The following is a 13,685-nucleotide window of genomic DNA, read 5'->3' as shown; positions in this document are numbered from 1 at the left end:
CGGACGGCGGGCGTGCAGAGAGTTGGATCTGGTCCTGGAACTATATTGCTGCATATATATATGCAGTGTTCAGAAAAAACCGGTAGCTAAATATTTCAAACTGTTCATGGGCACGTGTCGTACTGAAATCTCAATTTGAAATTACCGAATTCGGTATGGCATGGCTGTCCTTAACGACAGCCATTCATTGAGCTTTTGCATGCGGCATCACATCAAAATGCGAGTAGGAGCATATCCTTTTTACCGTTTCTATTCATTGAACCAAGCTTTAATATTAACGGCACAACCGTATGCATCGCCAAATGTAACAAAAGACCTTCTTTCGGCTGTAGAGCAGTAAGCTTGCTGAAATCTTGTTAATGCCGAGGTCCATGCCAAACTTCACTGCAACCCCACTTCTAGTTGCGGACCTGGTCGAAACTGTCACAGATGGGGCGTCAAAGCAAGAGTCGTTGGGTTCTTAAAAAGCGCGGACCTTATGCAAAGCGTTTCGAAGATGTTGCATCACAAGGGACTACTTCGGATGGGCATGCACCATCTTCTTCTGAACCTCAGCTTGAAAGAAATCGAAAAAGAGCAAGGCCATGTAGGCAACTGTCTACAAAGCCAGCTAAACGTCCAGGAAATGGGTTCATGTTACTAGACGGTCAGTCAGAATCCTACGCTTCCCTTTTGAAAGACGGGCTTTTAAGCGACCTCCAAGAATACCAAGGCGTCATGCATGACGGTGTGGAGGCACTTCCATCAAGTCCTCACCCCGAACGAAATAACACGATCCGTTGTGAAGAAAGCGAAGGAATTTCTGGATTAGACATTGGATTGAGCGTTGAGCAGGACAATGCCTACGAAGCTGAGGAGTCTGAGGAGCTGATAGACAGCATGTTCGAAAGCGCTTCTGGTGGAATTCGATTGACCTGGACAAATATTGCATCACTGATAACAGCAACTGGGAGCACGCGTCTCAGCGAGATTGCGTATCAGACACTTGCCAACTTTATGAACTGGAGACCGAATGAAAGGCAGCTCACTCTCAAACTGCCAAGTACATCTACTCTGAAGAGACGTGTTCGTCCATTTGCGAAATCCAACTTCTTCGTTCCTTGTCATGTAGAAATGTTTACTGTGGATTTGTCGAAGTCTGGGTCGAAGGCTGGCGTTGGAAAGTATACCTCACAGGACAGCGCTCCGACCATGATTGTAAGACCGAGCAACTGGGCAAAACTTGACTTTTCGACAGCAAAATTGCGGGAGATGGTGCAAGGAAGACGGCATGATATGGATCCGTCAATCGAGATACCGAGTGTAGCATATCCCCCTCCCTAAATTATATTTAGATTAGATTTATAACAGTAGAGCTCGAGCTCTACAGTAGATCAGTGCGCGCGCACACGTGTACAACACGTGTGCTGCCAGCCCCGACGGCTGACAGCACTGCAGTGCAGGCCGACCTGCACTACTGTAATGTTATGATAGGTGACCCTGTACATTAAATATGAGCGGACCGCCGGCGGTGGAGGACGACAAGCACGGACTTGTCAAGGATCCTCCACCTTGGTCCGCCCGCTTACTTTTAGGTACTTCCGTCCGTTTTACCTAGGAGTCGCACCGCGCGCGGGTTGAGGACGCGCGTAGCACGCCCACGAGCCGGCTCCGCCTCCGCCCGTCGGTACTGGATCGTCACCCAGTACCGCTCCGGGGCGTCGAGGCGTAGAACCGCTCGCGCGTGCGCGCGTCCTCCCCGATCCCGCTCTACCACCGCTACCTCGAGCCCGTGCTCGGTACCGTGGGTGGGCCGTGCTTCTGTCTTCCCGCCGATCGGGGTCTTTCCGAACTGTCAGTACTCACCCCCCTCGTCGTTGGGGGTGATTATACTACAGTGGTCTCCCGACCTAGAAGACTCTCAAGATCGAACCGAGAAGACTATCGTTTACCTCCGCGTCCGTACGCGTCGAGATGAGTGGCGAATACCCCACCTCGATTCGCTCGGAGCCCGCCGATGTGCGAGAGGCCGCGCTCCGCGTCCGAGTCGGCGACGGCGACGCTGGTCTCCGAGACCGCGAACCGTCGCCCGACTTCTCCGAAGGACGCGCTCGCGCGATGTACGATCGCATCGCGGAGTATATCGAAGATGTCCGAACATCCCTCCGTATCGACGTCTCCGACAGCGTCTACGCCCGCTGTATGGATGAGTTGCGCTCCCTTCGCGAAGGAAGGTTTGAGCGCGTAACTCAGTCCTTGGAGAACCTGCGCGCCCTCGTCGACCAGCTACAGTCCCGTTTGGTACTGGTCGAAGAGGCGCGCATCGATTCCCCCGCCATGGACGTTGCGGGTCGACCCGCGAGTGCAAACTCCGGGGTCCGACGCGACCCGCAACCCTTCCCATCAGCCGAACAGATGGGAGCGTTCGCGCACATGGCGGCGGAGCTCAACTCAACGCGCCGCCGTGCCCGTGAGATGGAACAGACCTCGGCCGAGAGGCCGCCCGGAGCCCCCTCGAGTGGGCCCGGTGCCACTGTTCCTCCGGGCGCATCCGGAACGCAGGAGTGGCCCTCGATTGGAGCCGTCACCAGTCGGAGGGCGGAGGACATCAAGCCGACGGCGGACGCGAACTTCGCGTCCGAGACTCAAGCCCTGCCGTATGCATCCGGAAGCATGCGGCAGTCCCGACGGGTACCGGACGAACCCGACCGTGGCCGTGGAGGAGTCGCCCGCGGATCAGGGGAACAGATTCTCCCCTTCGATCCTCGCTGGGGCGGCTACCAGCCAGCGGATCTTACCGCGCATCCCGGCCCCGTCGACGTCCGAACGTTGCCCGTCACGCCGTTCGGAACGTTGGGCCCCGCCGAACCCGGGCTCGAGCCCGTCCACACCATGATACAGGAGTTCAGCGCGGTCGCGAACTACCGCATGTATCGGTTGGACAACACCTCGAGGCTCGTTACCTCGGGTGACGCGGGACGGATCGCGAAGTACGTCCAACGCTGCCGTGGGCTCCGTCCCACGATGAAGAGCTTCGACGGTACTGACGCGATTCAGTTGCTCCCGTTCCTGAAGGATATCCGGATAACCTTCAATGCCCAGCACCTGACCGAAGGTGTGGCAATCCGTGTCTTCGCTCACTTCCTAGAGCGCGACGCGGAGCGGTTGTATACGAGTTACACCATGCGCGGCCTCCGCGCCGGCCAGCTCCACGACGACACGAGCTGGCCTGGTCTCGTCAACCAATTTATCAAACGCTACCTAACCGACGACGTGTTGGGGGAAGCGTTTGACGCTGTCGCGTCGGCGCGACAGCTTCCTCACGAAACCGAGAACACGTTCGCAGACCGGCTGGAATCTGCCGCGTTCCGATGCACGGCCGTGTTCTCAGAACAAGCTCTCGCGCACTACTTCGTGCGCGGGCTGTCCACTGCGACCCGGGCCGCAGTGGCAGAGACGATTCAAAGGTTGCCCGGACAACAGAAGACCGAACTCTCAACGATTCGCCGTATCGCGACGGCCGAGGGTACAACCTACCGCGCCCGTCGCGGGTTGCCGCTGCCGGACCCGAAGCCAGCAGCGAAGGGAGTCCGAACTCCAAGGTCACACGGAACGAGTTCGCCGGCGACCGCCCTCCACATTGGAGAAGATGAGTGGCAGGCCGACCCTGTCCTCATCACGCAAGGCTTCGACCGGGCAGGAGGCCGACCCCCTACGCCAGCTTCCACCGGTTCGACCGGAAGCTTCGCAACGGCGTTCGCACACACGCCGAGGGCCACGGGTGGTCCGAACCACAACATGGCCGAGCTGGATATCTCCCGTCGAGAAGGAGACCGCGGGCTGCCTAACGTGCCTCGACTCACCGATGAGGAGGCACGCCACGCGGCGACTTTCGCGTGGACCGATGGCAGCGCGTACATTTGTTGGCTGTGCCGGACGTACGGCCACGCCATGTACGCGTGCCCGTTCCTGTCGCCTGAACAACGTCAGTTCACGGCGTACAGGAACTACCGCTATCAGATGGAGACGCGCCCCGGAATGCGCAATCTCATCCAGCAGTCTACGCGGGCAGACCGAGGCCCGCGCCGAGGTGACCCGAGCCGATCGGGTGGGGGCGTCCGTTTTGCCCCTCGTCAAGGTGGATACCGATACCCGGGTACCGATCAAAGGGATCGACGTGACCCTCGTCGGATGGATACGCGATATCCCCGTCGAGATGGGCGAGGCGACCGGGGCCGACCCCCGTTGCCCCAAGGGGTACAGAACGCCATCATGTACCTCCAAGACTGGGCGGGTGAGACGCACCCCCAGCCCAGGGAAGGAGGCGGAGGGGAGCCCGTTCTCTCCGCCCCTCAAATATTGCAACGGCCGGACGTTGCAATCCAAGGCCACGAAGTATCCGATTACTTCGTAGAAGATGGCCAGTCGGGGTGGGGAAACCGTCCCCATCCGCGCGGCCAGGAGCCCGTCGACGCGCTAGCTAACGATAGCCAAGCGAATAGCACTGACAGCTCGGGTAGTTCGAAAAACCCGTAAAGACGGTTACGTTCGCGCGGTCGCGTGAACCGTCTTGTCAAACCAACCTTGACCCGCCCCTATTTGTCCCCGGCGGGGGAGGGGAATGTTTACCGATATTATTCCCCTCAACCCCGCACAAGCGCACCGAGACACCCGTAAGCTCGGTGCGAAAGGACGAAGACGCTGAGGCAACCGTGAGCCCGGCGCACATGAAGGTAGGCACTGTGGCAACCGTGAGCCAAGTGCCTAACAAGAAGCGCATCGAACGCGCCAGCGGCCCGACCCAGGGGGACCCGGGGCCGCCAGAAGAATTCAAGCCGCGTACGAACGCGACTTGTCGCGGGGACGCGGCCGACCGAAGGGCGCCCCGCGACCAAGGCCGAAGTACGCGGAAGAGAAGTCGGAACCGGCGCCGGCGGCCCAGGCGGAACGATCTCGCCGAGCCGGGCACGCCGAAGGTGGTCGACGGCGTCATTTGCCTTATGACGTCGAAGATTTACAACGTCCTCGGCTCGATAGCCACGGAGGGACATGCCTTCAAGCCCCGCACGATCGCCGTTGATACGTGCTCGGGGTACAATCTGGTGAGGAAGGCGGACCTTCCTCCCGATTGGTCGCGGTACGTCATCCGCGACGCGCCACTGCCCCGATTGGCAGGCGCGAATAGCAACCCGCTTAAGCTCTCGGCCTTCGTACGCCTGGCCGTGCGGTTGAGGAACACGACGTTCCGAATTCCGTTCGTCGTGGCGGACCAGCTCGCCGTGCCGGTCCTCCTTGGTACGGCCTTCATCGATACACACGTACGAAGTATCGACATCGAAGCTCAACGGTTGGAGCTCCGCCAAGGTGGCTCCGTTGCCATCATCGACGGGAAGGGGGAGCCGACTCCCCCAACCAGGCGGCACGGACGTCAGACAAACCGGGCTGACGCACGCGACGAAGCCCCGCAGGCGATCCGAATTGCCCGCTGGGTTACCATTCCCGCGAGGTCGCAGGCCCGTGTGCGCGTTACTACGACGGGGAGGGGACTCGTGTTTATAGAGCCGAAGCCGTCACTCCAACACCGACATGGAGTGAGGCTGACGAACGGCGTCGTCGAGGTCCTGCCGAACCAGACCTTCGACGTCATCGTCGCGAACTTTTCGCGACAGGAAAGGCGGCTTCCGAAGCACACCGTCGTGGGATACGCGAAGCGCAACCCCCTCGCGATCTTGACGCCCGAACGTCGCATCGCCGAGGGGATCGCGCACGCGCTACACCTCACCGACTTGACCGATCAAGTCGGAACGGCAGGAGCTGGTCGACCAGGCTCCGCCCAGGGGGCAACCGTTGAGAAGAGAGGAGCCGGTACGGACGGCCGACCGGCGAAGTGTCCGCCGCCGGAAGGGGGCACTGCAGCCGCCTCTGAAAAGGATCCCGAAAATCCGCCGGAGGATTGGGAAAAAGAAATCGACTTGTCATACATCGATGATGACAAGTTCCGGGTCCACGTGCTCAAGATGCTCCGTAAGCACTCGAGTCTGTGGAGCGGGGCGCTCGGAACGATCCGAGCGACCGAACACCGCATTCCCCTCGAACCGGGTACGAAGCCGATACGTTCAATGCCCTACCGGAAGGGGCCGGCTATGCGTGAGATGGTCGCCAAGGAAGTCAACAAAATGTTGAACGCAGGGGTAATCGAACCTGCGAGCACCGAGTGGGCGTCCCCCGTGGTGCTCGTACCGAAGAAAGACGGCTCTCTTCGGTTCTGCGTGGACTACCGGCGTCTCAACGCAAAGACAGCAGCGGATTCGTATCCGCTGCCCCGGATGGACGACTGCATCGATTCGCTCGGAGATGCAGCCGTCTTTACGACGTTGGACTGCAATTCCGGTTATTGGCAGATCCCCGTCGCTCCGGAAGACCGGGACAAGACCACGTTCACTACGCATATGGGAACGTTCCGCCATTTGCGTATGCCGTTCGGGCTAAAAGGGGCACCGGCCACCTTCCAACGTGCCCTCGACATCATCCTATCTGGCGTCCGATGGCAGATATGCCTCGTCTACCTGGATGATGTCATCGTGTTCTCCCGTACGCACGGAGAACACGCAAAGCATCTCGACACTGTCTTGAGCTTGCTGAGGAGCGCCGGAATCTCCCTCAAGCTCAAGAAGTGTAGCTTCTTCCAACCGAAGGTGCACTACCTGGGGCACGTCATTTCCCCAGGTAAGCTGAGCGTCGCCGAAGCGGCGGCGGACGCCTTCAAGACGTTCACCTTTCCGAGGACGTTGACGCAGGTGCGCTCGTACCTCGGAGCGTGCAACGTCTACCGCCGCTTCGTGAAGGGGTTCGCGAAGATTGCGCGCCCATTAACGGACATGACGCGCAAGGACGCGGACCCCAACTTCGACGACCCGACCGAGCTACAACTTCAAGCGTTCGAAGCGTTGAAGGAGCGGATGATTTCCCCGCCGATCCTAGCATTGCCGCGGTACGGTCGGCCGTACATGATCGACACGGATGCTAGTGCCTATCAACTGGGCTGTACGTTGCTCCAGGAACACGAGGGCGCCAACGACTGGCGCCCCGTGGGGTATTGGTCGTACTCACTGTCCGATAGTGAGCGCAACTACAGCGCTACGGAGCGCGAATGCTTTGCCGTAGTGTGGGCCGTCCGCACACTACGGCCGTACATCGAAGGTACCAAGTTCATCGTCCGGACGGACCATGATGCCCTCCGATGGCTTATGTCCCTCACGGAGAGTTCCGGAAGGCTTACCCGGTGGCGACTGCGGTTGGCGGAATACGACTTCACCATCCAGTACTGCCCCGGGCGCGTGCACCAGGTGCCCGATGCCCTGTCACGCCTCGTGTCGCCAAGGGTCACCGACGACCCTCGCCCAGTCGTCGAAGTGGATGACGACATTCCCACCTTCGATGCCGGTACGACCGTCCGTGACATGTCGGACGAGCTCGCGGACCACGTCTGTACCGCGAGCTGCGATCACAAGGCCGTCCATGTCTTCGTGACAACAAGGAACCAAGCCGGATCGCGAAGAGGGTCGCGCGTCCGTACGCGCGACGAGCCGAGGGGCGACGACGAGGCCCCCGCTCTTGAAGGACCCACCTCGTTCTGGGAGGAGAACGACGAGTTCGACGCTGTCGACATCGAGCGCGCCGAACAACCCGAAGTTGGCGCGCCCGCCGCCACGGTCGCCCCTCCGCAGGACGACCTTCCGGCCCCTCTTACGTTAGAGGAGATAGCCGAAGAGCAACGCGTGGATGACTTCTGCCAGACCGTACTGGCACGACAGTCAGAGTCCCGGGACTCCGCGTTCTTCGAGGACCACCACGGGGTGCTCAAACGGAGACACCCCTTCGAACCTGACATCGTGCAGGTCGTAGTGCCACGGACGCTACGGGCTCGGCTTCTCCAGCTCTGCCACACACCAACTATCGCGGGGCACCCGGGCCAGAACCGTATGTACTTCGCGCTCCGTCGCGAGTACTACTGGCCCCATCTCGCTGCAGATGTCGCAGCTACGGTGCGAGGGTGCCGAACATGCGCGATGAACCGTGTTAAATTGCGGAAACACCTCAACCGTTTGAAGTTGTTTCCGGCAACACGGCCGCTCGAGAGCCTCGCCATCGACATCTTGGGACTGCTACCCAAGACGAAGGCAGGGAAACGGTTCCTTCTCGTAATTACGGACCGTTTCACCAAGCTGACTCAAGTTGTGGCACTGCGGACCGTAACCGCGTACACGGTCGCCGTCGCGTTCTGCGACGCGTGGGTATTTAAATACGGCGTCCCACGCTCGCTACTGTCGGATAACGGACCGCAGTTTAACGCGAAGTTCTTCCACAGCACGTGCCGTGTCCTGGGGGTGACCAACTTGTACACTTCGGCGTACCACCCCCAGACGAACGGGCAGGTCGAGCGATACAACCGGACGATCGCTTCGATGTTACGTAATTACGTCGGCGAACATCAGGACGACTGGGACGTGTACGTGGGGCCGCTCACGTACGCGTACAACTCCCACGTACATCGTACGACGAGTACCACGCCCTTCGAGCTCGTCCTCAGCCGACCCCCGCCGGAGTTCTCTCTACGTAGAGCCGACGGTGACGCGCCCCCGTCCGACAGGGGCAACGCGCGCGCTGAGTTCCTCAAGACGTTGGACGACACGATCCAGAAGGCGTACGGGAGCCTGCGCCGGACGCAGGCTCGGTACAAGCGCGACTTCGATAAGCGCGTCAGACGGCTCAACGCACGTATCAAGCCAGGTAATTACGTCTACCTGAACCCCACCGATGGGGCAAAGACGTCTAACAAACTCGCGTCGCCCGCCGTCGGGCCATACCGGGTACTCGCCAACGACCGGCGAACCATCACGATCGATCGTGATGGTATCACCGAGCGCGTCTCCGCAGACCGCTGCGTGTACGCGCCGCCACCGACGGGCGCGCCACGGGCGAGTACAACAACCCCAAGTGACCTTGCCGACAAGGTCACCGAGGGCACGCAGTATGCCGTGGAACGATTACTCCGGCATCGAGGCATGGAGGACGGTACTATCGAGTTCCTCATCAAGTGGGCGGATTACGACACGCCCACATGGACCGCCCGGACTCACGTTCCGGAGGAGTTGGTGTCTCGTTACGCCCAACGCCTCCGGAGACGCACCGGCAGGAACCTCACGTCTGACGCGAACGCGGACGTTCACGCTTGAAAGGGGGGCCCTCAACCGCTTCGTTACGGTTGACGTGAGGACCGCACAGAAGTCAAGCCGTATTTGACTTCCGAAACCCAAGGACACACGACGTAAAGGCGAGGCAGTACGGACTGCCAGCAAGGATCTCGACCCCGCAGCGAACGACGATACGAGGACGCAGAGCTCGAAGGGAAGTCGAATACCCCTTCCGGAGCTGAAAGGTCGGACACTCACCCCCCGAACAGGGTCACCGGACGTTCCGTTAAGTCCGATCACCGCGGCGAGGGGAGGTCCGACGACTGAGGCAACCCCAGCGGAATCACGGGAGTCCCTGGCTTGATAGGACGCAATGGCTGAAGAAAGCGGTACCGCGTAACGTACCGCACGCTGGAGGTTCGTAACGCAGTTGGAGGCTGGGAGGCGATCGCCTCCATACGGCACACCAGCCCCAGAACGCAGGAGGAGCTAGGCAAGATAAGGCGTTGCAAATTGCTGAGAAGAGCTGCAACGCGTGGGCGTAGAGACCGAGAGTCACTGTGGCTCGCGAGGATAGGGGTCCCGGATGCGACACCGAGCCACTCCGCCAACGGCTAATACGCGAAAATTGGGGCAAGGAGAAATTACACTGTCGTATCCCCAACCCAGTCTCGGCAGCACCGGCGGTCGAGGTGTGAGAAAATGGAAAAATATGGACTCTTGGCGTACAGTGCGGCAATTCCACACAGCGCACCGTTCACTCGGTGCCAATATGCCAGCGCCGGAACGGGGAAAATTAACGGAAATTTATTAGTGAAAGTAATGGGCAACTCACGTGAGCGAACGTACGCACGTTGGCACGCGAGACACAGCATGCCCCGACCCGACCCTTCAGACGGACAGCCCAGCACGCGGGAGAGACACACCCCGCAGAGGCGCCAACGAAGCCGCGCTCCGAACGCGCAGCTTCCCGGCGGCACCGTACGAGATCGGCCGCCGAAAAGCGACGCCGTCGACACAGGCATCCTACCCGGACATCAAAAATTTTGGGTGGTGAAAATCGCCTTGGCCAGACGTGCAGCATGGATCGCACGTGCACGGGGCGGGGCGCGTGTCGTACGCTCGACCCGCAATGACGGGAAAGATACAAATCATCTCCTCTGGCTGAATGCGGACGCGACGTCGCGTTGCTCACTACAACGGATCGAGGAAGGCGTCCTTTTCGGGTACGGGATACGTGTGCTGCCGCTCGTGAGGCGACTCGCAGGGCCGTCGCTGGGATATCGGAGATTCGAGTCCGCCTTGTCCTACCGAAAGACAAGGAGAGGAAGCCGTCGTCAGGGGAAAGAAGGGATGTCGCGCGACACACCGACTTTGCACTTCGCACACCCTCACCGCCTACAACCCCCGGCGCCGACAAGGCCGGCATAAGCACGAGGTCCCCGCGACGTGAGCGTCCCCGGGCTGATCGCAAATACATGTCCAACAGGCTGTCCGACACGGCCTCGGGCTCGTCGTCGATCTCCTTTCCCCCCCCTCCCCGCGCACGTTCGTCGACGCCGCGCGCTTGTGCCCTCGCCCCGATGGCGAGGGGGCGCGCTGAAGGAGACGAAGTCCGCGCGCTTGTGCCCTCGCCCCGATGGCGAGGGGGCGCGCTGAAGGAGACGAACGCCACGCGCCAGTGCCCTCGCCCCGATGGCGAGGGGGGCGCGCTGAAGGAGGGGAATGCCACGCGCTCGCGCACCCGCCGCCCGGAAGGCGAGGGGCGCGAAAGATAAGGAGAGGCGCCGCGCGAGAAGACGAATTCCTCGTGCTGTACCCGCGCGCTGCGCCCTCGCCTCAGACGGAGAGGGACGCCAAGGAAGAGGACCACCGCACGCTGCGCCTTCGCACCCCCGCCGCCGGCAGGCGGGGGATGCGAAGGATAAGAACCTTCCTGCCGCGCCCTCGCCCCGAATGGCGAGGGGCGCGACCGAGAAGAAGAATTCCTCGCGCCGTGCTCTCACGCTCGTGCCCCTCCGCCGTCGGAGGGCGAGGGGCGCGCGGAGGATGAGACTGTTCGTCGCACGTTGGGCTCTCGCCATCGATGGCGAGGGACGCCGACGAGAAGACGAACGTCGCACGCGCGCCCTCGCCGCCGAAGGCGAAGGGCGCCAAGAAGAAGAGCACCCGCCGTGCACGTGAAAAGAAATTGGTCCGCATGCCCGCACACACATCACGGACTGTGCTGTGATTTTTTGGCAAAAAATGTTTTTCGCGGGAAACATTTTTTGCAATTTTTTTAGGTGATTTGATCAAGGACTCAGGGCTGTGTCTCTTCGCGCACGCGCACACACGCGCACGGGTACTGTACGCAACAAACGTCGTAGACGCTGCGTACAGTAGGGGCCGGACGGACACTGACGGTAAAGCGAGGGGCGCGCACAAGGAGAGACGGACGTCGCGCGTGCATGCCCTCGCTCCCGAGGGTGAGGGGCGCACAGAACAAAACGTACGTCGCGCGCGTCCGCGCCCCCGCCTCCGAAAGCGAGGGCCGAAGGATAAGAGAAACGTCCGGGCCCTTGCCCCGGACGGCGAGGGACGACCGCAAGAAAAGACGAACGGCACACGCGCGGCGCCCCCGCCACCGATGGCGGGGGGGGCGCGCGAATAGGAAAACGTACGCCCACACCTCGCGCTCTCGCCCCAATGGCGAGGGACAGCACTGAAAGGAACGTTCGCCGCGCGCCCGCGCCCTCGCAACCGATGACGAAGGGCACGGGGTAAGGAAATTTGCCGAGGGCTCGCGCTCCCGCCACAGACGGCGGGGAGAGACGCGAGCAAAGAAGAAGACGTACGCCGACGCGTCCGCCCCCTCGCCCCGATGGCGAGGGGCGCGCGGGCAAGAAGACGAATGCCGTTCGCGTTCGCGCCCCCCCCCCAAATGCGAGAGGCGCGAGCGAGGAAAAAGACGAACGGCGCACGCGCGGCGCCGCCGCCACCGATGGCGGGCGTCGCGCGAAGAAGAAAACGTATGTCTACTCGCCGCGCCCTCGTCCCGATGGCGAGGGGCGCGCGCGGACAAGAACACGAGTGCCGCTCGCGCCGCGCCCTCGCCCCGATGGCGAGGGACGGGAAATATGAAGCCGTTCGTCGAGCACCCGCGTCCCTCGCCACAGGCGATGAGGGACGCCAAGTATGCGGAGGATCGTCGCGCCCTCGCCCCGATGGCGAGAGGAGCGCGAGGTCCGACGGAGGCTGAGGGAGAGAAAGAAAACTCCAGGGACAATGGGGGCTCGAGGGTGAGAAGCCGATCCAACCAACGGGAGCTCGTCAAATCGAGCGCCTTGGAAATTGCCGGTAAGCGCTGCCTACCGTCGGAAAGACGATCCGACCAATGGGAGCTCGTCAAACTCCCCATGGGAGTGATTCCCACCTCCGCCGAACCCTTTGCATTTCCCCTCCTTCATCCGCGCGGTCCGCAGCGGACCCGGCGTAGAGGTCGTCTCCTCGAAGCGTGGATGGCGAAGGGGCACGAGGTCTAGGACGAACTCCGCGCGCGTTGCCCTCGCCCCCGCAGGGGGAGGGACGCGAAGAAATGCGATCGTCGCGCGCCCGGCGCCCTCGCCCCCGCATGGAAAGGAGCACCGGGCGGATAAGACCAATACAGCGCCCTGAGACCTCGCCCTCGGCACGGCGAGGGGGCGGACTGAAGGAGACGAACGCCGCGCGCTTCTGGCCCTCGCCCCGAATGCGAGGGCGCGCAAAAGATAAGAGAAGCGTCCGCTCCCTCGCCCCGAATGGCGAGGGACGTCCAAAAGAAAAGCGAACAGCTGCTCGCTCGCGCCCTCGCCCGTAATGGCGAGGGACGCGAAGAAAGACAAGGCTGCGGGTGGCGACCAAACGGAAGGAGGTGGTACCACGAAAACGACTCTGCAGGAAGGCGATTTTTATTGTGGAAAGGCGCCAGGGCCCCCTCTGCTCGCCGACAAGGGGAGGAGGAAACCCCGCGCGGTTGACCTACACGCTGACAAGGTCAGAGGCTCGGGTCATTCGGGAGCAGGCGAGCCCCCGAATCGTAACTGGCTTGAGGATAGTACCCCGGGTGCCGGGGTAAGCCGGTTGCCATGTCCGCCAGGGTAGGCATGGCGACCCGTGTGGTATCCTCACCGCTCGCCCCGTCCCGAGACGGGCGAGGGTCGGGTTCGTACCCCGCATACGGGTCGCGGATGGTTACAGGAGCCGGGGGGTGGGGAACGTTGCCCGCAGGCGGCGGTACCGACTGCGACGACCGCAGTCGGTCGCGCTCGCGTCGATAGCGTTCGCGATCGAACACCGCCCGTTCGTAGGCCGCGGCTTGACGTTCGGATGCCTCGCGCATGGACCCTAGCTCACGGCTGACTCGCTGCAGTTCCGCGGAGCGCGTCGCTAGGTCGTCACGTAGATCGCGCGCTTCATCGCTCCGAGTGAGGAACCAGTCAGCCAGGGTATCGACCAACCCGCCTACGGTCCAACCGCGCCGGCTGGTCACGC

This window comes from Chondrus crispus, genomic scaffold, assembly GCF_000350225.1.
Source record: "Chondrus crispus Stackhouse genomic scaffold, scaffold_419, whole genome shotgun sequence".
NCBI classification, from domain to species: Eukaryota; Rhodophyta; class Florideophyceae; order Gigartinales; family Gigartinaceae; genus Chondrus; species Chondrus crispus.
The sequence above is the reverse complement of the archived record's forward strand: the minus strand, read 5'-3'. Positions refer to the sequence as shown.